The 23,580-nt window shown below is 39.7% G+C and overlaps 1 protein-coding gene and 1 non-coding gene across 3 annotated transcripts in view; both read left to right on the top strand.

Annotated features, from left to right (window-relative positions):
• PITPNC1 (phosphatidylinositol transfer protein, cytoplasmic 1) overlaps positions 1–23,580 on the top strand; it is a 208,182-nt gene that overhangs the window by 3,657 nt on the left and 180,945 nt on the right. The gene's annotated exons all lie outside the window — the stretch shown is intronic.
• LOC111826753 lies at positions 7,801–7,910 on the top strand. The gene has a single exon (XR_002830133.1). It is a non-coding gene; the product is annotated as a U6 spliceosomal RNA (small nuclear RNA).

Consider the following 23,580-nt stretch of genomic DNA (forward strand, 5'->3'; position numbering starts at 1 on the left):
CGCCTCTGCCCAGTATCCATTTAACTCCTTACTAAGGGGAGAGTAAGGTGGACTGGTGTGTTGTTATCTACATTTTGCAGATGAGTAAACTGAGATTCAGAATGACTTAGTAATGTACACCAAGCCACACAACTAGTTAATAGCCAAGCCAGAACCAGAGCCACGGTAAAAAAAAAACAACAAAGTTTGTTTTTCCTTATTCTGCTCTTTGCCTGTCACTCATATTTACTCCAGCAAAAGCAAAACACTTTTCTTGAAAACAGATAAAGTCAGCACTACCAACTAAATGAAAAATCAAAATCTCTTGAATTGTTCAAGAGAGTACTGTTTCTACTATTTCTCTAGCCTTATAAAATGTTCCATAGTTCCAGGAAAGAACAGCTCTGGGAGATAAAGAAAGCTGAATTACAGTCTAGACAGAGTGTTGGTGTTTTGTTCTGATTTAGACATTAATTTCAGAATAATGAATTATAAGAAGTAACATCCCATGGATTAATTTTAATTAAAAAAATTCATTGGAATAGTCTCCTCATTTATGTTCAACGTCATTGTCTCTGAACTAAATATAAGCCCTTTGGAAAGTTCTGCTCAGCAAAGGGCCCTGGGGGCTGATAGTTGGTCATAAAGAGGTAGTTGTCATTGACTTCATTTGAAACAGTTGGCGGTGTAGATTCTGGAATTTTAGATTTGGAAGGGCTATTAGAGATGACCTATAGTTGAACCATTTTGCTTTGTAGAGAATAGAGTTGCAGAAGGTTCAGTTAGTTGCCCATCTCATAGCTAAGGGCAGGGTCTAGGCCAGAACCCAGGCCTTCTGATTTCTGGTGCAAAGATGTTTTTACTATCGGATAGGGGTTCTCTCGTTTCTCCCCTCTGGGCTTCCTTGTTGGAAGGAAATATTATCTGTAAGCATGATATGCAAAACAGGTATAGTGTTTAGTTAGAGGTGGGTTAGAGACTTTGACCATGTGTACTTAGGATATTTAAGGATGGTTAGCTGCCCAGAGGGTGGCCAGGGGGGTTCCATTTGAAGCTACTTTTGTATAACAAGCCCACTGATTTTCCTTAGATTGTATGCTTATTTGGGGTGGCTTTTGGATACATGGCTCCATGGAGATTCTGGTGGCTCAAGACCCCTCCCTCCCCAAGAAAACCCTTGGGTGCTGCCACTGGTCCCAGCATCCTAATTCCAAATGTCATCTTCATGACATTTGGGGCACAGTCTGAAGATCACTCCTCCCCGACAGGTACTTAGCAGCAAGATAAGCATTTTCCTAGAGCTAAGCACATCCTAATAAAATCTAAGGCAGGAATCCTTTCGTTTTCATTGCTTGCTCTGGTGTTTAACAGTTCCTGTTCTGATTGCATTAACATTAATATGTGTACTTTTAGGGATTTATTTGTGGTCTTTAGAGATTTGGTGCACAATGAAAGGTAGAAACATTCTTCTTCCTTCCAAAAAAGGAAGAAAAAAAAGAACAGAAAAACAACTTTTAAAAAGACAGAATATTATCTTGTTCTTCACCCTGGCAGGGAGCCAGTGCACTTTATCCAGGCTCTCCAGGTCCCCAGAGACTTTTCTGAGAACAGATTTGGGATCAGGGTGGTGCCATCTCTGGAATGACCTAAATGGAGGTGCCAAAATGCCTGGTTTAATAACATAAAAATAAAATATTTTGTGGGCTGCATCAGCAAACATTTTGGGGCAGGAATTTTTTTTTTAATTTTTGCATTTTTAATATTGGCATTGACAGTTTGTTTTTGGTACAAAGCGATACCCCTGAGTATAAAGGCTCCTTGGGTTAATCTTATAGACCTTCCCCAGGATTCCTCATAATTGTAATTTTGAAAATGTTTTTTTAAGAATGAGTGTTAATTTTTTAAGAAGAAGAAAAGCAGAAACAAAAAAATAAAAAGAAAAACAAAAAAATAAATGACAACAACAAAAAAGAATGAGCACTATTGTGATATCCACCTCTCCCCCCGCCTTAGATTATTGAGAGGAACCAATGCCAGGGTCATGAGTTTGATTTCTAGGCCATCCTGGTAGCTTATCTTGCTTGTTCCATAGCCAGGGAACAATGTCCCTCATTCTGCCCAGCTATCTTGCAAAGCTCCGTTCGTGGTCGTGAGGGGTACCTGGGGAGAGGAGCGGGTTAATGGATAAGTGCAAACCTTTCACCACTAATGGATCAGACCACCAGGAGCAGATGCCATCCTCCTGGCCGGAAAGTGAAATGGACTTTGTGTGTGAAGGGCCCTGCATTTTCCCTGTGATTTCAGTGTGAACGTCCTTCACATGAAACAGATTCTGGGCCTTGGAAAAAATGCACACTGCTATGAACAAAGCCCTAGTTAAAAGAGGGTGGTAATTAATTTTTGCTTTTCATTTAAAAAGACATCGAGTGTGTCCCTATAGCTCTTAGAAATCAACTTAGAAACCCTGTCTGGTTAATTGAGTATTATTGATACTCGGAGAAAAGCGAGGCATCTTAATTTCAGAAAGGCTCTCAATTCAGGTGAATGGAGAATACTATTTTTTGTTGTAAGCAGTTTTTAAAAACGATGTTTTCAGCTTCCAACCTCTGTAAGGTGTCATTTAGGAAAGTGTGTGTGTTGTGTGTGTGTGTGTATAGGGTTCACAAAGTTGTTTTAAATTTAAAGGTGTGTGCACAGTGACAGGCAGTAAATGTGTTTTTCAGGGGCCGTGATTACTGGAAAAGTCCGTTGAGGTTCATTGCTTTAGCCACCTGAGTGAGGGCGCCTGCTTTCTGTTGCCTGGAGGTCCGTATGGTCAAATAACTCTGAAAACCTTTTTGAAAACCAGCGAACACTTCTGCCTCTGTTCCGAGAAAAAGACAGATATAGAAATTAGCTGATTTGTAGTAAGAAGTCAGGAAGGTTTTACATATCTTGAGCAAATTCAGCCCACTGGGAGAGAAAAAGAGAATTTCAGATTGCAGTTTGCTAACTGCCTGGCCTCCCTGGCTCATGCTTGAAGTCAGGAATTTTGTGGTATTCCCCAGTGGAGATTTTTTTGTAGACCACATGGCAGATAAATTCCAAGTGTATTATAAGTATTAAAACAGGAAAACAAATCATATCTGGAAAATGTAAAGTTGTTTGAAAAAATTATCTTGGAAGCTTGATTTTTCAGACCACACATCCTCCAACTTACAGGAACTTACAAACAATTCATATAAACAGTCTCAGGGGTGCACACCTGCGGGGCGCCATTTATATAGAACCCAATGGAAATAGGGCAGTATGATGGCCCTGCAGCTGACCCCTCTCAGGCTCCCAGCCCCTGCTGCTGCCATGTGTGAAAACTTGAAAGTTTAGCCCTGGCTGGTGTGGATTAGTTGGTTGGGTGTTGTCCGATGCACTACAAGGTTGCCAGGTTGAATCCTGGTCAGGGCATGCCTGGGTTGCAGCTCAATCCCTGGTAGGGGACGTGGCATTTAGTCCATGTTGTGCTCTCACATTGATGTTTCTCTCTCTAAAAATCAATAAAATAAAATAGTCTTAAAAACAAAACAAAACAAAACAAAAAAACAACTGCCGAAACCGGTTTGGCTCAGTGGATAGAGCGTCGGCCTGCGGACTGAAGGGTCCCAGGTTCGATTCCGATCAGGGGCATGTACCTGGGTTGCGGGCACATCCCCAGTGGGAGATGTGCAGGAGGCAGCTGATCGATGTTTCTCTCTCATCGATGTTTCTAACTCTCTACCTCTCTCCCTTCCTCTCTGTAAAAATTAATAAAATATATTTAAAAAAAATAAACAACTTGAAAGTTTACAGAAAACTTGTGGGTATATAAGTGGAAATGTCGCCTCCTCAGGGACGTCTTTCCTGACCACTCCATCTAAAATAATTTTTCCCCATTATTCTTTATCTCTGCACTTCTTTCTATCATAAGCAGTACTTGTTTTATTTATTTGTTTACTTGTTTGTCATCCTAGAGCTTACAGTCCACAGGCCATTGGAGAAGTTTCATTGCCATTATAAAGTAGATTATGGTGATGGTTGCACAACTCTCTGTAAATATATTAAAAACCATTGAGTTGGTATATAAAATACATCTCAATAAAGCTGTTTATTTTTTGTTTTTTGTTTTACATTTTATTTCAGAGAGGAAGGGAAAGGGAGAAAAGAGAGAGAGAGAAACATCAATGATGACAGAGAATCATTGATCAGCTACCTCCTACATGCCCCACATTGGGGATTGAGCCGGCAACCCTGGTATATGCCCTGACCAGGAATCGAACCACGACTTCCTGGTTCATAGGTCGACGCTCAACCACTGAGCCATGCGGGCTGGGCTAAAGCTGTGGTTTTTTTTGTGTTTTTTTTTTTTTAAAGAGGTGCCTATGGATTTTTTCCAGCAGAATAGACAATCTATGTTCAGAGAGAGAGCCGTTGACAGAAGTGTGGAATTTGAGTTACGAGTACACGGTACCTGTCCTCAAGGAGATGGCTGTGGTTGTCCTGAGTCTTGCTTTCCAAAGGAGGTTGTTCTCTTACGCAGCTGTGAGGGGAAAAATCTGCCAGATTGGATCAAAATGACCACAGTTTAGGTCAGAACTTCATACTTAAGGGGAAAAAAGTAATCACAGTTTGAATAGTTACCCAACTATTCAAAGTAAGGCCAACTGCAGGGCTCACTGACACATGTCACAACCCTCTGAACCCCCAGCCCCAGCCCTACGTCAAGGGGACAGAGGCTGGTGGCCATCATGAAGGTCTCCACCTGGGGACCTTTCTGGCTATGGCTCCAAGTGCATGACTCTGCTTTCTATGCTCATTGAATGGGAAGTAATTTGTTAGCAGAATAAATCCTAGAATACACATTTCTGGGGAGGAGATGGTTCTATGGGGGAGTTGAATCCTCTGCCTTAAGACCTCTCGTCATGGAAGCTAACTAGCTATTTAAACTATGTCTCAATAGACTCAGTCTAGGATGGCAAAATCCTGCCCCGTTAGGCTGGGCATTATCTCCCAGGATGGCAGATCACTAGAAGGGAGCCCCACTGCACAGGACCCACTGTGGTGGCTGCGGAAGGAGTGACAGAGGAAGGAGTCTGGGGTCATCCACTTCCTGGCTGACTGCCTGTGCAACATTGTACATTGCTGTTTGTTGATTTAGAAACAGAAAGCCAGAGCTCACCAAGATTTTGACATCAAGTATTAAAGTGACTCATTCCTTCATTTCCCAGCAATCTGACAAAAGGGGCCTGCTCTTAAAACTCCTTTGTAGACTTTAGTGGAAGCCGACTCATATATCTGAACAAGTAGCTAACGTAAGTTCTTGAGCAAATTTATTCAATGACTCTTCCCTTCTTTTCTTTTTCTTTTTTGCTCCTTTCGGTGAAGCATGACCTTCTAGAATTCCTGTTGCTCCCAAGCAAAGAGAAAAACCTCATCATCCTTTAATTCCTCTAGAATTATGTCTGCTGATCTTTAGGGTGTTGTTTCTTTCCCAGAATGAATCACCTAGAGAAGATTGGCCAAACACATGTAATATGATGACAACCTATAGTCATGTTGTTTTAAGCATCTAATTTGAGCAGCTAATCTCCAAAGACTGCTTCCCTGTCTCATGTCATCTACACACACACACACACACACACACACACTTTCAGGTCTGATTATATTTGCTATATTAAGGTGTTTTCTGAGCAATAGTTTTTTTGGGTTATTTTTTACACCAAAAATTACCAATCAATATATTGAGAAGAAAAATGAGAATTCACCACTAAGTTGGATGCTAATACAATAGTCCCGGCTTATCCTCAGGATGTGTTCTAAGACCCCTAGTTGATGCCTGAAACCACAGGTAGTTCCAAAAACTCCATATACACTATGTTTTTACCTACACATACCTATGATAAAGTTTAACATATAAATTAGGCACAGTAAGAGATTAACATCAATCACTAATAATCAAATAGAACAGTTATAACCATATATGTAATAGAAGTTATATGAATGCTTTGGGACCATTATTAAGTAGAATAAGGCTTACTTAAGCACAAGGACTCCGAGGCTGCGACAGTCTGATAAATGAGTTGGCTACTCAGGGACTAGTAGGTGGGTTGCATATACAGTGTGGATGTGCTGGACAAAGGGATGATTCACGTCCCTGGTGGGATAGAGGGGGACCCTGCCAGATCTCATCACATTACTCAGAATGGCACACAACTAAAAACACGAATTGCTTATTACTGAAATTTTCCACTTGGTGTTTTCAGACCTGGTTGACCACAGGTAACTGAAACCGCAGAAAGTAAGACTATGGGTAGGGGGTGGGGAGCTGCTGTATAATGAAGTTGTTGAAACCTTCAAGTGCACTGGGTCTTATTTGCTAGATTGTTTGTATTTCCCCAAAGCTGTGCAATATTTTTGTCTGTTTTGAACATCGTGGTGGGATTTACTTGTTTATTTCTAAAATGGCAGAGCGTCACTTATCTCTTGATTCTCTGGCCAAAAAGTTTCCAACATGTATCGCCAGTTTATAGAGACAGTGATATGACCTGCTGATGAGTATTGAACCCAAACTTCCGGAAAGTATTGTGGAGAGCTGAACAGTGCTTCGAAAGCCAAGGGTTTCACTGCTCGTTTTGCTTATCTGAGCCATCTCTGGCTTCATGTCTCACATAAATTGTGAAAGTTACTTGCCATGACTGTCTTAGGAGCTAGATCTGTGTCACAAGGTCTGGTTGAGTGTGGCCTTGCAGTAACCTTGCTTTTATGCACATAATAAAATAGTCAGCACTATATGCCTCAGCAATGCATTCCATGAAACACTGTTTGGAAAGTGTTTTAAATTTTTATTTCTATTTTATATGCTTGGACTGATAGCAGCCACATTTCACGTGCAAAGGAAGGAAAGAGAGAAATTACACTTGTGGAGTGTCTTCTTATTTCACTTAGTCCTCAGAATGGCCCTGTGAGTGAGATATTATCATCCCACTTTACAAATGTGGATCAGGGGTGCTTGCATGGCTGATCAGTGGTAGACTTGGATTCCCACCTAGGTGGTCCTACTCCATAGGCATGCTCTTTCCTCTACCCAGTTTTACCTTCCTTAAAATCCTAAAGCTGGAAGGAGCACTAGTGGTGATTTATTAAAGATTAAATAACTTGTTCAGGATTATCAAAGAAAATAGTTGGGGGAAGGCAGTTCTTGTATTCCGGTTAAGCTGAGAGAGTGGTCCACAAGTTTTATCCATTGAATGATCAATTTTACCCAAGTACTAAACCAAGTGACATTCCTCAGCTTAACTTTGATAAATGAATCATACTCCTTTGAAAATAACTTGTAGTTCATGCTCTAAAAAAAGAACCACCTCTACAATTTTGAAAATTATTCCTTTTAATGGCAGTGAAAACCTTTGGCTTTTATAGACATCAGCAGCAGAGATGTTCACTGATGAGCACCTGTGAGCTTTCTCAAACTCAGTATCTAAAAATAATGATGGGAACAGACAAAGCGACACCATATTTTTCGGCACATTTAGTCAAAAACTTAAAACTTCCTGTGGAGGTAAGCAAAGTGGAGGGCATGAAAAATGACCAAAATGTACTAGTCACACTTGAACCTGCTTTTGCCCACCGCTATATTTATTTGCCCTCCCTGCTGAGATGGCTCACCTTTGTTAGCATTTCGTCCAGAGCCAGTTTACTAAGCCCATGCACAAATTAACACCTCATGTGGACTTCCATAACAAATTTTAACTTGATACAATTATTTCTTTTGAAAATGGAACTTTTTCTTTTTCCAAATTAAAAATTAGCCTTGTGCTTGCTTCGGCAGCACATATACTAAAATTGGAACGATACAGAGAAGATTAGCATGGCCCCTGCGCAAGGATGATGACATGCAAATTTGTGAAGCGTTCCATATTTTTTTTTAAAGAAAAAAAATATTAGCCTCAAAAGGCATTTACCAGGATCGAGAATTTTAAAACAATGAAAAACCCAAACAAACCTGCCTTTCATTCCACAGTGGAGATTCAGAGATGTTTTGCTCTTTGTCAGCAGTGTTGGAAAAAACATGTAACCACCTAAAATGAGCTATTTGGTTGGATGTGTAAATTCTGGTTAGTTTTTAAAAAAATAATAATTTTTAAGTATAGTGTTCAGTGTACATTCACACTGTTGGGGCAGCCATTACCACCATCCATCTCTAGAAATTGTTTTGTAAAAGTGGAACTTTGTGCCCATTAAGCAATAATTCCCCATTCTGCCTTCCTCCAACCCCTAGCAACTGCCATTTTACTTTGTTTCTATGAATTTACTACTTGATGTAGCTGGTCAGTTTTTCTTTTTTAAGTCTCCTTTCTATTTATCATTAAACTCATATACCATTTCCTGAAATAAAGCCAATAGAAGTTAAATTAATGGAAACTAACTAGAATTTTTCCTGAGTTCTGTTTTCTTTCAAAGGCAGAATATGACAAGATGGAGCCATATCCATATTTTGGGTGGCATTGATGACTCAGATAATGACCTATACCTTTGCAGCAACAACTGAAGTGATTGAAAATTTAAATTCGGGGGTACCTAATACTATCTTGTCATTTAACAGAAAAGTACATTTTTATTTAGAATACTTACTAAGATAGGAAAAAGTACCTGGCATTTTAGAAGCATTTCAAGCAAACAAGGTTGGCATTGACAAGTGTTCTTCTATTAACATAGAAGACAGAATATTTGATTAATGATAATGCTTTATTCTTGTCCCAGGAGGAAATAGATATTAATTGGACCCTTTTTCTGAATAGGGAACTGTAGTTAAATGTAAGTTTTTTAAGGAATATATTTTTAAAAATCCTCAACCAAAGATATGTTTTTATTTTTTATTTTTAGAGGGAGAGGAAGGAAGAGAGAGAGAGGAACATCTATGTGAGAGAGCAACATTGATTGGTTGCCTCCTGTACGTGCCCTGACTGGGGATCAAACCCACAACCTTTTGGTGTATGGCATGACACTCCAACCAACCCAGCCAGGGCTAAAATCTTATTTCATTTTATTCTTTTAGGATTTTATAAATGTTTAACTTAGGAGAACAAAATAATTTAAGTCAGTATGATGGCTTAATATTAATCATTTAACTTTGTTACATTTTCATTCTTGTCTACTTTTCTTAGTGATGTCTATAGATAGAGTTTTTAACTCACGAGCTGACAACCTGGATTTCATTCGATTTTATGGGATGATGGTCCTGCCACTGTCAAGGAGAAGTTTGTTCCATGCACTATCCAAGAAAATAATGGGATCTAGAAACATGTTAGTCCTGCATTTCGATCCAGTCTGAGAGCATTTTCCAGTGTGTCTGGGCTACCTTACAGGTGTATTTAACCTCTAATGCACCTGAAATATTAGACCCTTGTAATACAGAGTCATAGAAAACAAAACCCTTGTTAAACCAGTAATTAGCCATTAAACAAAACAGAGAAACAACACTGGATAGATGTTTGAGAAAACAAGACGTAATCACTGGCTTGTATGGACAGGTAGTTCTGAAAACAGGGGCATGTCTTCTGAAATGTGTTAGTTCCTTATGGGTAGTGCCCTGGTGACATAGTTCTCCATGAAGAGCATTTTGCTGAGTTTGCCGTGATCTGAAATTATGATGCTGCTGCTGTGGATGAAAAGACTAATGCGGCCCCTTAATATCTTTTCACACATATCCATCATTCTGGTCATTCAGCCTCCATAAAAGTGATGCAGTGGATAAAAGTGGTTTATCAATATTTTAAAAATGCTGTGAAAATGGATGGTTCTTTTGTTCAGTGAGACAGGTTTAAAGATATGAAATATGGTTATTGAATCCCCTCCCTCCCTTAAGTGCAGAGAGTAGGGTCACTGGAATTACATTTAATCAGTAGGGTACAGACTGTACCGAGTGTATGGGAGACCCACACCCTGGACCATTGAAGGCCATGATGAATGCTCATTTTTTGATATTATGTTTTTGCTGCTCATTAAGAGGCACCGTGTCCAAAATGAAAAACCTTTAGATTCGGGATTCAATAGTTCACTTTTGGATTGTGCCTGATGGGAACTTGGACACCGCCGAGTGTAATTACGTTTTTCAGCAATGTGACTTGTGGGGCTGCAGATATGGGTGTGCTTCAGCAATTTCTTGCCAAGATCTGGCTGAAAAGGAGCTTGGTGGTTGTTTTTTAAAAATATAGTAATTAGGCTATTAGTTGTTCAAATGGAATAATTCCCTTAAGCCTTTTCAAGAAAAACACTTCCAAAAAGGTCAAGTGCATTTAAAATTAGCCATTATTTATGTAGGTGTTCAGCCTTTTGCCCACAACTCCTCCAGGAGTTGTTTCTTTTTGGAAAAAAAAAATGTTGCTTGTGCCTGTCAGAAATTGTCTAATTTTTCAAAGAGATTCAGAACTGGTTCTTAGGTCAAAAGCAGCCAAATCCCTGGCTTCACAGAAGGTTCATCATAGAGTCATCTCTTTGTCATCTGCGGAATGCTACACTGAGTGTGCTCCTGGCCTTTGGACAGTCTCTCCTGTGGACCTGGAGAAGAAGCTGCCAAGGGCCTTACAGGCCGCGCAGACTGAGAAAAATTCAGAACAAAGTAAAAAAGAGGCAGCGAATTGTGGGGTTGGATTGGAGTCCAGGCCTGTGTTGCTGACCTCTGGGCTCAGATCTGCCCTGGGATGGAACCCGCTCACCTGACGCAGACTCCTGATGGTGCCACCGCCCTATGCCTCCCCCACGACACACCCTCTGGGTGTGTCTCATCTTCTAGCTGGAAGATCAGCTTTCTTTCTGTTCTCATTGGGTCTTTTTGAATTGCAAATCAGCCAAAACTGACAGTGGTCACATTTTAAGTCCTGGTAATTGCCCCAGCTCCCTCAGGAAGTTTCATCATTGTAAAGAAGTATAATTACTTCCAAACGTTATTTTTCTTTCATTTTTTTCTCTACCCTTTCATTTAATTAAACACTTTGCATTTTATCACTTGTGATGCCCTATTTGGGTTTTCTGGTGTGGGCTGGTGCAGTGAGTGTGAGCATGGACTTAGAACAGCAGTTCTCAACCTGTGGGTCGCAACCCTTTGGGGGTCGAGCGACTCTTTCACAGGGGTCACCTAAGACCATCGGAAAACACATATATAATTACATATTGTTTTTGTGATTAATCACTATGCTTTAATTATGTTCAATTTGTAACAATGAAATTGGGGGTCACCACAACATGAGGAACTGTATTAAAGGGTCGCAGCATTAGGAAGGTTGAGAACCACTGACTTAGAAGAACTGACTGAATACTTGCTGTGTGATAATCCATGAATTAAGGAAGACTCAATTTTCCTGTGCCTCAGTTTCCCCAGATGTCAACTACTTCTCTTTTTGACTTCATCAAAGACTGATCACATGAGATATAGAGCCTACAAATGTAAGGGGTGATGATAATTGCCCATCTGTGGGTACTGCATGAATACCTAGTAAACATGCATTCCCTGAGCTATGCACAAAATGATCATTGTCTCACACTTTTAAACCCCTTTATTTTAGGGGGACCACCTAGTACACTTGGAGTGTCTACTTTCCACATGGCCCATGGGAAGGAATTCTAAGATAGATACCCAGAGGATCTGAGTTTGCAGAGTGGGAATGTTATGTTATAGTAAAAAATGGATTAGTTTATTTCCAGCCCTGCAGGGGCTATGAGTTGCTTCTTAAAATTTTATTTTCCATCACCGTGATATTTACTAGTATGTTGCTATGGTGGTGTGTCTCTTGCTTGGGTGTCAAGATTGACATTGAAAATAGATAGGCCAAAATAACAGCTTAACAGGTGGCTGTACTTTGTGATGTTCGTAAAACTCTTTTGCAAAGAAGTCTAGTGCAAGTAAATCATGCAGCTGTGCCCTCTTTTTTTTTTTAACACAGTCCTCTCCTTCCCATATTATATATAGACTTCCCGCTTCTTTTAAGCAGTGCCATGCCGATTTCCTGCAGTAACACAGGGAAAGACTTTAGCTCATTTTATTTAGCAGTGGATATCCTTTCCTCATTTTATGTAAGTGGAGCCTCTTCCTAAAAATAACCCTTCTTTTCTTAATGTGATTCTTTTTATAGCTGATGTACTCTTTATTTAAATGGAAGGCCTCTTTTTAATGTGTCATGTACACATACATATAGATTCATACACATATATACATATATTTGTATTTCTCTGTAGGTATAATCCTTAGTGAATGTGGTAGTAGAAATTGTTTTCCAATGACCTGTGGTTAAGCTTTTACTTATTTATGATCATTTTTTTTCCTTTTAGATAAAATCATAGAAAGAATCCAAGTGTTAAAACAGTTCAGCTTCCTACACCCTGCCAGAATCCTTTCTATAATAATCTTGCATAGTGATCATCTTGCCATTCAGCTTAAGCACCAGCATGGGAGGGTGCTTGCTCTTTTGAGGTATGACCTCTTCTCTGATTGCCTTCTTCGTTTAGAAGACACTTTCTTATGCTTTGTTGATGTCTGCCTCCCTAGAACTTTCATGATCGTTCCTCTTTTTTCCCTCGAGAGTGACACAACCATTTCCATATGCTGAGTCTTTAAATATTTAAAGACATGTCATCCTTTGGTTTTATCTTCTATGATTTCATAGTCACAATTCCCCCAACTATTCACTTTATGAAATAAATGGTTTCCAGACTCCCTCCTCATTCCAGTGGTCCTCCTTTGATACTGCCCTTTAGAAAACATTGAACAGCCCTGGCCAGTGTGGTTCAGTTGGGTGGGTGTCGTCCCGTGCACGGAAGAGTTGCTGGTTCCATTCCTGGTCAGGGCACATGCCTGGGTTCCCGGTTCGATTCCTGAACGGGGTACGTTTGGGAGGCAACTGATGGATTTTTCTCTCTTACTAGTACATCCACATTTCTTTCTCTTTCCCTTCTTTCTCTAAAAATCAATAAAACATATCCTCAGGCGAGGCTTATACATTTTTTAATTTATAAACACTGAAATTGGAAATTTATATAATTTTCACATGTCACAAAATATTACTCTAATTTTGATTTATTTCAACCTCTTTTTTTTTTTTAAATGTATTTTATTGATTTTTTACAGAGAGAAAGGGAGAGGGATAGAGAGTTAGAAACATCGATGAGAAAGAAGCATCGATCAGCTGCCTCCTGCACATCCCCCACTGGGGGTGTGCCCGCAACCAAGGTACATGCCCTTGACTGGAATCGAACCTGGGACCCTTCAGTCCCCAGGCCGACGCTCTATCCAGTGAGCCAAACCAGCCAGGCATATTTCAACCTCTTAAAAATGCAAAACCGTTTGTAGCTCGTGGGCCATACAAAGACAGGCACGGGTGGGATTTGACCCCAGGTATTGGAGGGCCAGGAGGGAAAACACGGAACTTACTTCAGCACCTTATGCTTTGGTGATGCGCTAGCATCATCGGCATTGGTGGTCAGGTCTTACCCAGGAGATCTGCTGGCACTGCTAAGTCTCTTTTTCCAGTGTGTATGAAATCTACCAAAAACAGCAGCCTCATAGCAACAGCAAGCATTACCACAGGACTTTTAAGTGTAAACGCGATGAGTAGCATCTGCTGATTTCCAATTTGACAAAATGTTTTTGATTCGTGTTTCTGTTATTTGATCATGTTAGCTGCTCCTCTTGGCTTAGTGGCAGATGTGGTTAGCATGTCCTTCTGTCTTTATGTGACTTTTCAGTGACATCTCAATCCTAAAATATAGCTCGTAACTGCTTACCTTGGTTGCAGAAACCAGTATGCATTTGGGTGTAGAAAGGAAGCCTTCAATTATATTAATAAGCTTAAGAATGGATTATGCTCTACTTCCTCATTACTTTTAATTTTTAAAATAAGGTTTTCATTAGATATTTTTTGAAGCAGTTTAACTAAGATTATAATTTAGCACGTGGAGGAGAAAATTTAGTAAATGGTGAAGCCACTTGTTTTTAGTGTCTACGCATTTAATTAAAATGATATATTTGTCTATGAGGGCGTTTGCTTAGCAAGGCTTTGCTTTGCCGGAGGAAGGGAAAACACAGAGGGCCAACATGAGTGGAACATTCCAGTGTTCCAGGACCTCTGTGTTAATTATCTCATGTCATCCTTGCCGCCATCCTCCAAGGCACATGCTATTATTTTTATTTTTCAGATAGGGAAATTGAGGCTCACAGGATTTGCCAAAGGCACGCAGTTAGTCAGTGGCAGAGCTGAATCAAGCCCAGGGTTCTTTGGCTACAAATTCCACTTGTGTTCTCTAACAGCACCATTGCTTTCTATAGCCAAAGGGCAGCTCACAGTCATTCCTGGGCAAGTTAATCGTATCAATATAGACATCCTAAAATGATCCTAAAATGGCTATCTATTTCTAAATTATTTATTGAAACAATACATTTCAGAGTATATGTCCCAGAACCTGTGATATAAAATAAGAATATTGATCTTCTTAATGAAAATAAGAGTGTTCAAGTTCAGATTATTTGCATTTGCCATATTTTAGTAAAACTAGAAACATAGATACAATTTTAGATTACCTTAAAGCTATTATAAATCATGAGGGAAACCTTGATTGTTTTTAGAAAGCTTCTGTGTTTATCTAGACTGTATCTGCAAAAAAGCACTTCAAGATGTCATTATATGAATGTTCTAATAGAAACTAAGAGAGCCTAGATGAGAATGTGTGATAATCTAAAGATATCATTTAAGTCAGGGCTTTAAAAACACATTACTTCCAGTGAGAAAGGAAGTCTTGTAAGCATGCTCTAATTTCACCTCTATCTGAGTCCTTAAAAGCAGATTTATAAGAGGGAGATGAAACAGATTTTCAGAATAAAATGTTGAAGCTGCTAAAGTAAAATATATTTCATATTATAATTGCTTAATTGTGTGAAATGGGTGCCTTAATAATAGCTGGTGCTGAGATTATTCTGTGAGGGAGCTGGTTGGTGGCTGCTCATGGTTTAGATTATGAGCTCCTGGGAGGAAGGTGATTGTCACCACCTTTTTTTTTTTTTTTTTTTTAACTCCCCACAGTTCGTTTTATGTCTTTGCACATGGTGGTTGCTTAGTTGAGGTTGATTACCACCTAATGGTCATTTAAATTCAGATATAATTTTTGTACTGATTGTGGCTTGAAAAATGGGAAAAAATTACTCTTTAAAAATTTTGATTTTATTAACTATTGAATAGGTATGAAGCCATATACCCATGAACTCATTGCCCCTCTTAATAAGTAGGATGAGCCCTGGCTGGCATGGCTGAGTGGTTAGAGCATTGGCCTGCACACAGAGGGTCACAGAAGGTCACAGGTTCCATTCCCTCCCGGTCAAGGGCACAGACCTGGGTTGCAGACTGGATACACCCCTTTACCCCCCCTCACCTCACCCCTGTTGGGAGTATACAGGGGGCAACCAATTTCCCCTCCCCCCCTCCCTCTCTCCCATTGTCTTTAAAAATCAATCGGAAAAAATAAGTAGGATGAAAGAAGTTCATTTAACACTTTATATGCTCCTCCCTGGATCCCAGGCTCTCTCTGCACATGGCATTAGAGAGAATGTAGTCTTTAACAGCTTCCTGTTTCTTTCTATTCAAGGTTCATGTTGAAATATAATTCATATACTATAACATTCACTCTTTTAAATATATTACAGATAAGTAGTTTTTCGTATATTCACCAGGTTGTGCAACCATCACCACTATCTAATCCTAGAACATTTCTTTCACTCAGAAAGAAAGCCTGTACCCATTGGCAGTCACTTCCCATTCTCCACTTTCCCCAGCCTTTGGCTACCACTAATTTACTTTGTATCTCTTTATGGATTTGCATATTCTGGACATTTCATATAAATGAAATCATATAATATATGGCCTCTGTGACTGGCTTCTTTTCCTTAGCATAATATTTTCAAGGTTCATCCATGTTGTTGTATGAATCAGTACCTCATTTCTTTTAATGGCTGAATTTCCTTGTATGGATATACTACATTTTGTTTATCTAATCATCAGTTGATGGACATTTGATCTACTTTTTGGCTATTATGAATGCTGATACTGCTAACATTCATTTACAAGCTTTTATTTGGGCACCAGTGTTTAATTTTTTTGGATATGTACCTAGGGGTGGAATTGATGGGTCATCTAAAAATTCTGTTTACATTCCCACCAGCAGTGTATGAGGGTTCCAGTGTTTGCACATCCTTGCCAACACTTGTTACTGTCTTTTTATTCTAGACATCCTAGTGGGTGTGACAGGGGTGTCTCATTGTGGTTTTGATTTGCATATCCTTAATGACTAATGATGTTGAGCATCTTTTCATGTGCTTATTGGCTATTTGTATCTCTTTAGAGAAATTTCTTTTCAAGTTATTAGTCTTTTTATTGTTGGGTTGTAGGAGTTCTTTCTGTATTCTAGATATTAGACCGTTGTCAGATACATAATTTGCAAATATTTTCTCTCATTATGTGGGTTGTCTTTTCACTTTTTTGATAATGTCCTTTTAAGCACAAAAGTTTTAAATTTTGATGAAATCTAATGTATCATTTTTTGTTGTTGTTATTCCTTGTGCTTTGGGTGTAATATCTAAGAAACTATTCCCTAACCCAAGGTCACAAAGATTATATATATGTTTTCTTCTAAGAGTTTTATAGTTTAAGCTCTTAAATTTAGGTCTTTTAAGTTCATTTCGAGTTAATTTTTGTATATGGTATAGGGTAGTAGTCCAAATTCTTTCTTTTGTATGTGGCTATCCATTTGTCCCAGCCATTCGTTGAAAAGACTATTTTTCCCCATTGAATTGCAGAGCTTGGTCTTTTTTCACTCAACATTTTGATCCAGAGGTTTGTATAACTATAATTCATTCATTTTTATGGCTGTATAGTATCCTTTATATGAATCTGCCATAATGTATTTTCCATTCTTTGATCCGGGCCCAAAGGCTTGTTTCCAGAGTTTGGTTTTTATGAACACTGCTGCTGGGAACATGCTTCATGTTTCTTACTACCCATGTGTGAGAGTGTCTTTCTAGGGGGCATGTCCCCGAGAGTAGAGTTACGCACATGTTTTCCCAAGTGATTGTAATATTTATGCTGCTATCATCTATGTATAAGAGTTACATTTGGGAAAACTCAGTTTTTAAACATTCTGTTTGTTTAGTGTCTCTTTGGAAACAGCCATTACCTAAAGGAAAAAAAATAGTATTTGCAAGTGAAATTTGCCTTTTAGGCTTCTGATATTTTATTAGTAAAAATTATTTTAAACAAGCAAAAGGTCAATAGCTGGAGAACCGAGTATGCAATTAGTGTCTCTTTAAATTTGTAAATTATTAGTGTGAGGGCTTAAACAGATCTTTGGCGGGTTGAGGTGATGAAGCTTTTTGCTGATAGTAAATGAGCTTGTGTGCTCATTAAAGCTATAGCACAACTAATACTGCTCTTTTAGTCAGAGTCCAGAGCAAGTGTAATGTAGCAGCTGGCAGAATCAGGGTATGCGAGAGTAGGAAGGATGCTTCCTTTTTTTGGTACCTTAGCCCTAGCCCTAGCCCTACCCCGAGTCCTAGCCCTAACCCGAACCTTAACCCTATCCACATCAGAGAAGCATGTGGGGAAATGTTTCAGCTCAGGGTGGAGCTCAAGGACAGGATGCCCGTTATGAAGCAAGAATGAGGGTGGGGGAAGGAGGAGATTGGCAAGATGCTCCAGCCCTAGGGGCACTCATAGGTCATCAGGTTCTGTATTTTTAAAAAAACTGGAACTTGAATACAAGGAGGCAGCTTGATCTCAGGAATAAGTTGACATTATGACTGTTTATGTTTCCCCCACCCCCAAATTCATATATTGAAACCCAATTCCCAATGTAATGGTGTTTGGAGTGGGGCCTTTTAGAGGTGGTAGGTCAGAAGGGTGGAGCCCTCGGGAATGGGGTTAGTGTCTTTATAAAAGAGACCCCAGAGAGACACAGAGAGAAGACAGCCCTTGAACCAGGAAGTAGGCCCTCCTCACCAGATCCTGAATTTGCCTGTGCCTTCACCTTGGACTTCTCAGCCTCCAGAACTGTACGAAGTAAATTTCTGTTGATGAGCCAATCAGGCTATGGTGTTCTGTTATAACAGCTCACATGGACTGAAGCAACTGTTACTATCACTGGTGCACAAGAGCATGAAGAACTTAGTGGGCTTGACCCTTGTTCCTCCCACAGAGAGTAATAATGGCCATCATTTTGGGGGTACTTAATATGGGCTAAGTGTTTAATCCGCACAAAAAAATCCCATAACATGGATTCTATTGCTACCCTATGTTACAAATAGAGAATCTGAGGCACAGCTAGTGAGTGGCAGAGTCAGGATGAACCCAAACATTCTGATTCCAGAGCCCAAGCTTCTCCACTATGGAACTTGCTTCCCCTAGAAAAAAATGAGGGCTTAGGGAGTCAAGTAATCTTGGTTTCTAATCTTCACTTCAACGTCATACTATCTCTATGATCTTAGGCAAGTCAACTAAATTTTCTGTTACTCAGAATTTCCTTGTTTATAAAATAAGAAGCCTGGTTTGAAGGTTACATATGGAAGTGCCTCACAGCTGGTCTAGCCTGCAGTAGGTACTCAGTAAGTATTCATGAACACTACTTTGACTAATAAACCCTTCCAAACTGAGGACAGGACTTGGCCTGGAGCCCAGGACAGGGTTTAATGTGTATGTGAGGATCAAGTTGTTTATCTGAGGGAGAAGAGAGATACGAAGGTCGAAATTCCAAGCAGGTTCTGACAGAACCAGGTGCTCCTGTCACTATCCCCAGGATGCCTGGAGTTAAGCAACTCAACTCAAGGCAAGATTAAAATCTTGGTGACTCCTCACTCACTCTGCATCCCTGTATTTATGCTCCTGGTCTTTGTGACCTTAGACTCTGATTTAATTCTAAGAGAAGCAACAGGAAGATGATAAGGACCACTATGTTATTTCCTCACATGCTTCTCTTTATACTTAAGTTTCTTCCTCCCACCACTTTTAAAAAATATATATTTTTTAAATTGATTTTAGAGAGGAAAGGAGAGGGAGAGAGCGATAGAAATATCAATGAGAGAGAATCATTGATTGGCTGCCTCCTGCATGCCCCACATTGAGGATTAAGCCCACAACCCGCAATCTTGTGCCCTGACCGAGAATCAAACCGTGACCTCCTGGTTCATAGGTTGGCACTCAACCACTGAGCAACCAGCCGGGCTCCCCTTTTTTAAATTGTTTCCCATTTGCAGATTTCTTTCTAGTTTGTATCTATTGTTTTTCCATTACAGTTTTCCTCTGTAATTAGTTGGTTACTGGATCTGATGTCGGTGTATTTGAGCGTTTGAGAATGATGGAAGAGAAGCGGAAATCATAGGAGTAAAAAGAGATGACAGTGGGAGAATTGGATTTATTGTTCCCCTTTTTCCATATGAAACTAAAACTGGAGGTTAGATCACTCAGAGAATTCAGTGTTTTCCAAACTGCTTAAAAGAATGACTTGGGCCAAAACCGGTTTGGCTCAGTGGATAGAGCGTCGGCCTGCGGACTGAGAGGTCCCAGGTTCAATTCCGGTCAAGGGCATGTACCTGGGTTGCGGGCACATTCCCGGTGGGGGATGTGCAGGAGGCGGCTGATCAATGTTTCTCTCTCATCGATGTTTCTAACTCTCTGTCTCTCTCCCTTCCTCTCTGTGGAAAATCAGTAAAATATATTAAAAAAAAAAAAAAAGAATGACTTGGTGTGACCTGGTTCAGTACTTCTGAGGAGAGGATAAATGAATTTGTATTTTTAGTAAAGACTTTCCATGACTATAATAAACCAAATACAGGAATCAAACTTAAACCTTCTTTAAATAAGGCCTCCAAGTTGGACCCATTTGCTCAGAATTACTGAATATTTTTAGTATTGATACATACCAAGAAAATATTTTATATAAAGTACCTAATTTTTTTTCTACATAAAAATAGAGAGAATGATGTACCCTTACCCAGTCTCACTAGTTATCAACTCATGGCCAAGTATGGATGTGCTTTTGAAAGAGAACAGAGGTGTTATTAAATAGCAAAGGCAGGGATTAAAAGTGACTGTGCCTCCTTTATTTGTGCTAAAATCTAGAAACTACCAGATGTCCATCAATAGGTGAATGTATCAACCAATTGTGGTAGGTCCATTCAATGGAATACTTCTCAGCAATAAAGAAGAACAAACTGTACACACAACAACATGGAATAAATTAATATGCTGAATGAAAGAAGTTGGACAAAAACAAGAGTACTTTCTTATGAGCCTACAGAAATCAGATCAGTGGTTACTAGAGGCTGATAAGAGAGGTGATAAGAGAGGTTAATTGCCAAGGGACATAAGGAAATGTCCTTGTGGGCACAGTTTTGGAATAAAGGAAATGTGCTCTATGTGGTGCTGTTTAAACAATTTATATCAACATTTATTGAACTATACACTTAAAAATGAATTTTATTGTACTCGTTATATCTCAGGACACCTAACTTAAAACAAATTTCTTTACACAATGGAATCTCAATCAACTTTACAGCTTATTCATTCTTATTCAGCCACCCAACAAATAGTCACTCAATGCCTGCCACATCAGGTTCTGTTAGGTGCTGTACATAGACAGTCCCAACCTCAGCCCCAGTCCTCATGCATTTGAGAGCAGAGGTCTGCAAAATACATTATGTGGGCCAGTTCCTGTTTGCCACCTAATTCTGTATATAATGTTTTACTGGAACACAGTCACACTCATATTTATGTCTTGTCTATGACTTTCACACTGCAACAGGAAAGCTGAGACCATATACCTTGCAAAGCCTAAAATATTTAACCCCTCATTTAGAGGTAGAGACGGACAGTAAACATCAAAAATAAAGCACAAACAGATAGGAAAAATGGCAAATCATGTTAGTGCGATGCCAGTAGACAATAACAGGGGCAAAGGGGAAATGCTTTCTATAGGGAGCTTCTCATGCATCTTAATCGACAGTTCAGTTGAAATTCTCATCATTTGCCCAGTATATTCTGTTTTTCTGCTTCCATGGCTTTGCACACTCTCTCCATCTATTATGCTCTTTTGTTGCCGTCCACTACTGCCTCAGTTCTACTCATCCTTTAGGGCCCAGCTGAAATGCCTCATTCTCAGAGAACTTTTCCCTTCTCCCCTGTCATAATTCATTTCTCTCCTGCCTTTCGTTAGTTCATGAACCTCTCTGGGGGTCACTTCCATTAGATTATAAGTTTCCTAATGACAAGACCCATGTCACATTCTCTCTGAGTCTCTTGGGTCAGCACAGCCTCTTTTTTACAATGAGTCCAAGCCCCTTTCTGTGACATTTAAAATCCTTCTGGGCAGACTTCTCCCAACCTCACCCTCTGTGCCTCCCTTATATCCTGCGCTCTGGCTAAATCAGACTAATTATGGTTCCCTAAATGTACCATGTAGCCAACTTTTAATGTCTCTTCTCTTCATTACCTTGCCTTTCTCTGAAATCAGAGCTAATGAACATGGACATGATTACATAATGGCCTTGACATGCCCTTAATAAATGAAATCTTAAAATGTTACCTCTTTCAAACCCAGGAACTCATTCTGACTGGATTCTTTCTGAACCTTTGTAACATTTTCTGAAGATTGTGTTGTACTCTTCCTTCTTCTGGATGATTTGCAAAGAACTTTGCTCAAAAGCAATAAAGACCCGACTTACTAGTAGATGTGATAAATATGCAATAGTCACATATTTCAGAATGAAAAAATTGACTTTTAAGAATCGTGTTTGCCCAAAGAGCAAACCTGAATGTAGTTTACATTTATTATATGTGTAAAAATGCATTGCTATTCTTTACTGTAATTTGCTCATATGTTGAAGAATAATTGCCAAATTGAAGGCACAGCAGTATCAGTGTTTATGTATGGATTAATATGGAAAATAGCGTGGCTGTGACTGGAGTTTTTGAACACAGATACCAACTCTGAAAAATTCACTTAACTTTGCAAGTAAGAATGTCCTCTTTTGTATATAAGTGTACACCCCGTTTTCATTGTTCATTGGTATTGCTATTTTATTTACAGTGGAGTTTTGCATAATCTCACTCACTGTAAGATTAGATTAAGATCCTATATTTTTCCATAAACATAGGAAAAAAAAGGTGGTCATGGGGAGCTGGGGCAAATGCAGTGTATTTCTGTCTAAATTCTTACCCACCTCTCCCAGCCTGTTGTTGGTGTCCCCAGGTGCAAGGAGGCTGATGGACCTGGGTAGGGTCCTGCCATACTTGAGAAGTTCAGTTTTGCTGTACCATACATTCTTGTGTGTGTGTGTGTGTGTGTTTGATACATTATTTACTTAACTACCATATGCCTTTTGTTAAAATTTAACTTGGCATCTACATCATCATTAAAGAAGAACCTATACAAATGATCCAAGTTGCTTTTTATTTATTTTTTTTATTTTTTATTTTTTGTTGTTAAACCTCACCTGAGTATATTTTTTCTCCCATTGCTTTTCAGAGAGAGTGGAAGGGAGGGAGGGAGGGGGAAAAAGAGAGAGAGGGGGAGAGACATCAATGTGAGAGAGACACATTGACTGGCTGCCTCCCCCATGTGACCCCACCAACGGTGGAGAGTGAACTCGAAATGTAGTGTCAGCAAGGGAAGCAGAAGCAGTTAACTTGATTTACATATAATAATCTCTTGGGGGCCAGCCTTCCGGAGTCCTCTAAGGCCCATTGCTCAAGAAACCTATAGTATTTAATGACCTGAATTGAATCTACTTTCTATAAAATTCTGGATGTCTTGTGCTATGGATCATGTATGAATTTGCACATTTTTTTTGTTTGTTAATCCTCACCCAAGGAAATATATATATAGTTTTTTTTTTAATTGATTTCACAGAGCGGAAGGGAGAGGGAGAGAGAGAGATTGAAACATCAATGATGAGAATCATTGATTGGCTGCTTCCTGCACTCCCCCTACTGGGGATCCAGTCTGCAAGCCGGGCATGTGTCCTTGACCGGAATCGAACCTGGGACCCTTCAGTCCACAGGCCAACACTCTATCCACTGAGCCAAACCGGATAGGGCCCAAGGATATATTTTCCATTGATTTTCAGAGAGTGGAAGGGAGGGAGGGAGTGGAAGAGAGAGAGAGAAACATCACTGTGAGAGAGACACATCAATTGGTTGCCTCCCACATGCGCCCTGACTGGGACTGGAGATCTAATGAACCAGCAACTCTATTATGTTCCTTTGACTGGGAATGGAACCGGCAACCTTTTGGTGCTTGGGCCAACACTCTAACCATTGAGCTCACTGACCAGGGCTGCACACTTTTTAAGTAACTAATTGTCAACTTTCCTGCTGTTAGCATACCTTTGCAGTCAGTACTATTGTAAAGGTCTCCCTAGTTTCCCACAGACAGGGGGTTCTGACTGCTTGGCCAATGGAAGGAGGTAGTATATTGGGGTATCCTTTCCTTGGGAAATGTGTGTTAGAAATCTCCCTGACAGATTATTTGAGTCTTAAGGCTTCCAGGAGCATGACCTCATTGTCA

This window comes from Myotis lucifugus, unplaced genomic scaffold (genome assembly GCF_000147115.1).
Source record: "Myotis lucifugus unplaced genomic scaffold, Myoluc2.0 scaffold_100, whole genome shotgun sequence".
Classification (NCBI taxonomy): domain Eukaryota; kingdom Metazoa; phylum Chordata; class Mammalia; order Chiroptera; family Vespertilionidae; genus Myotis; species Myotis lucifugus.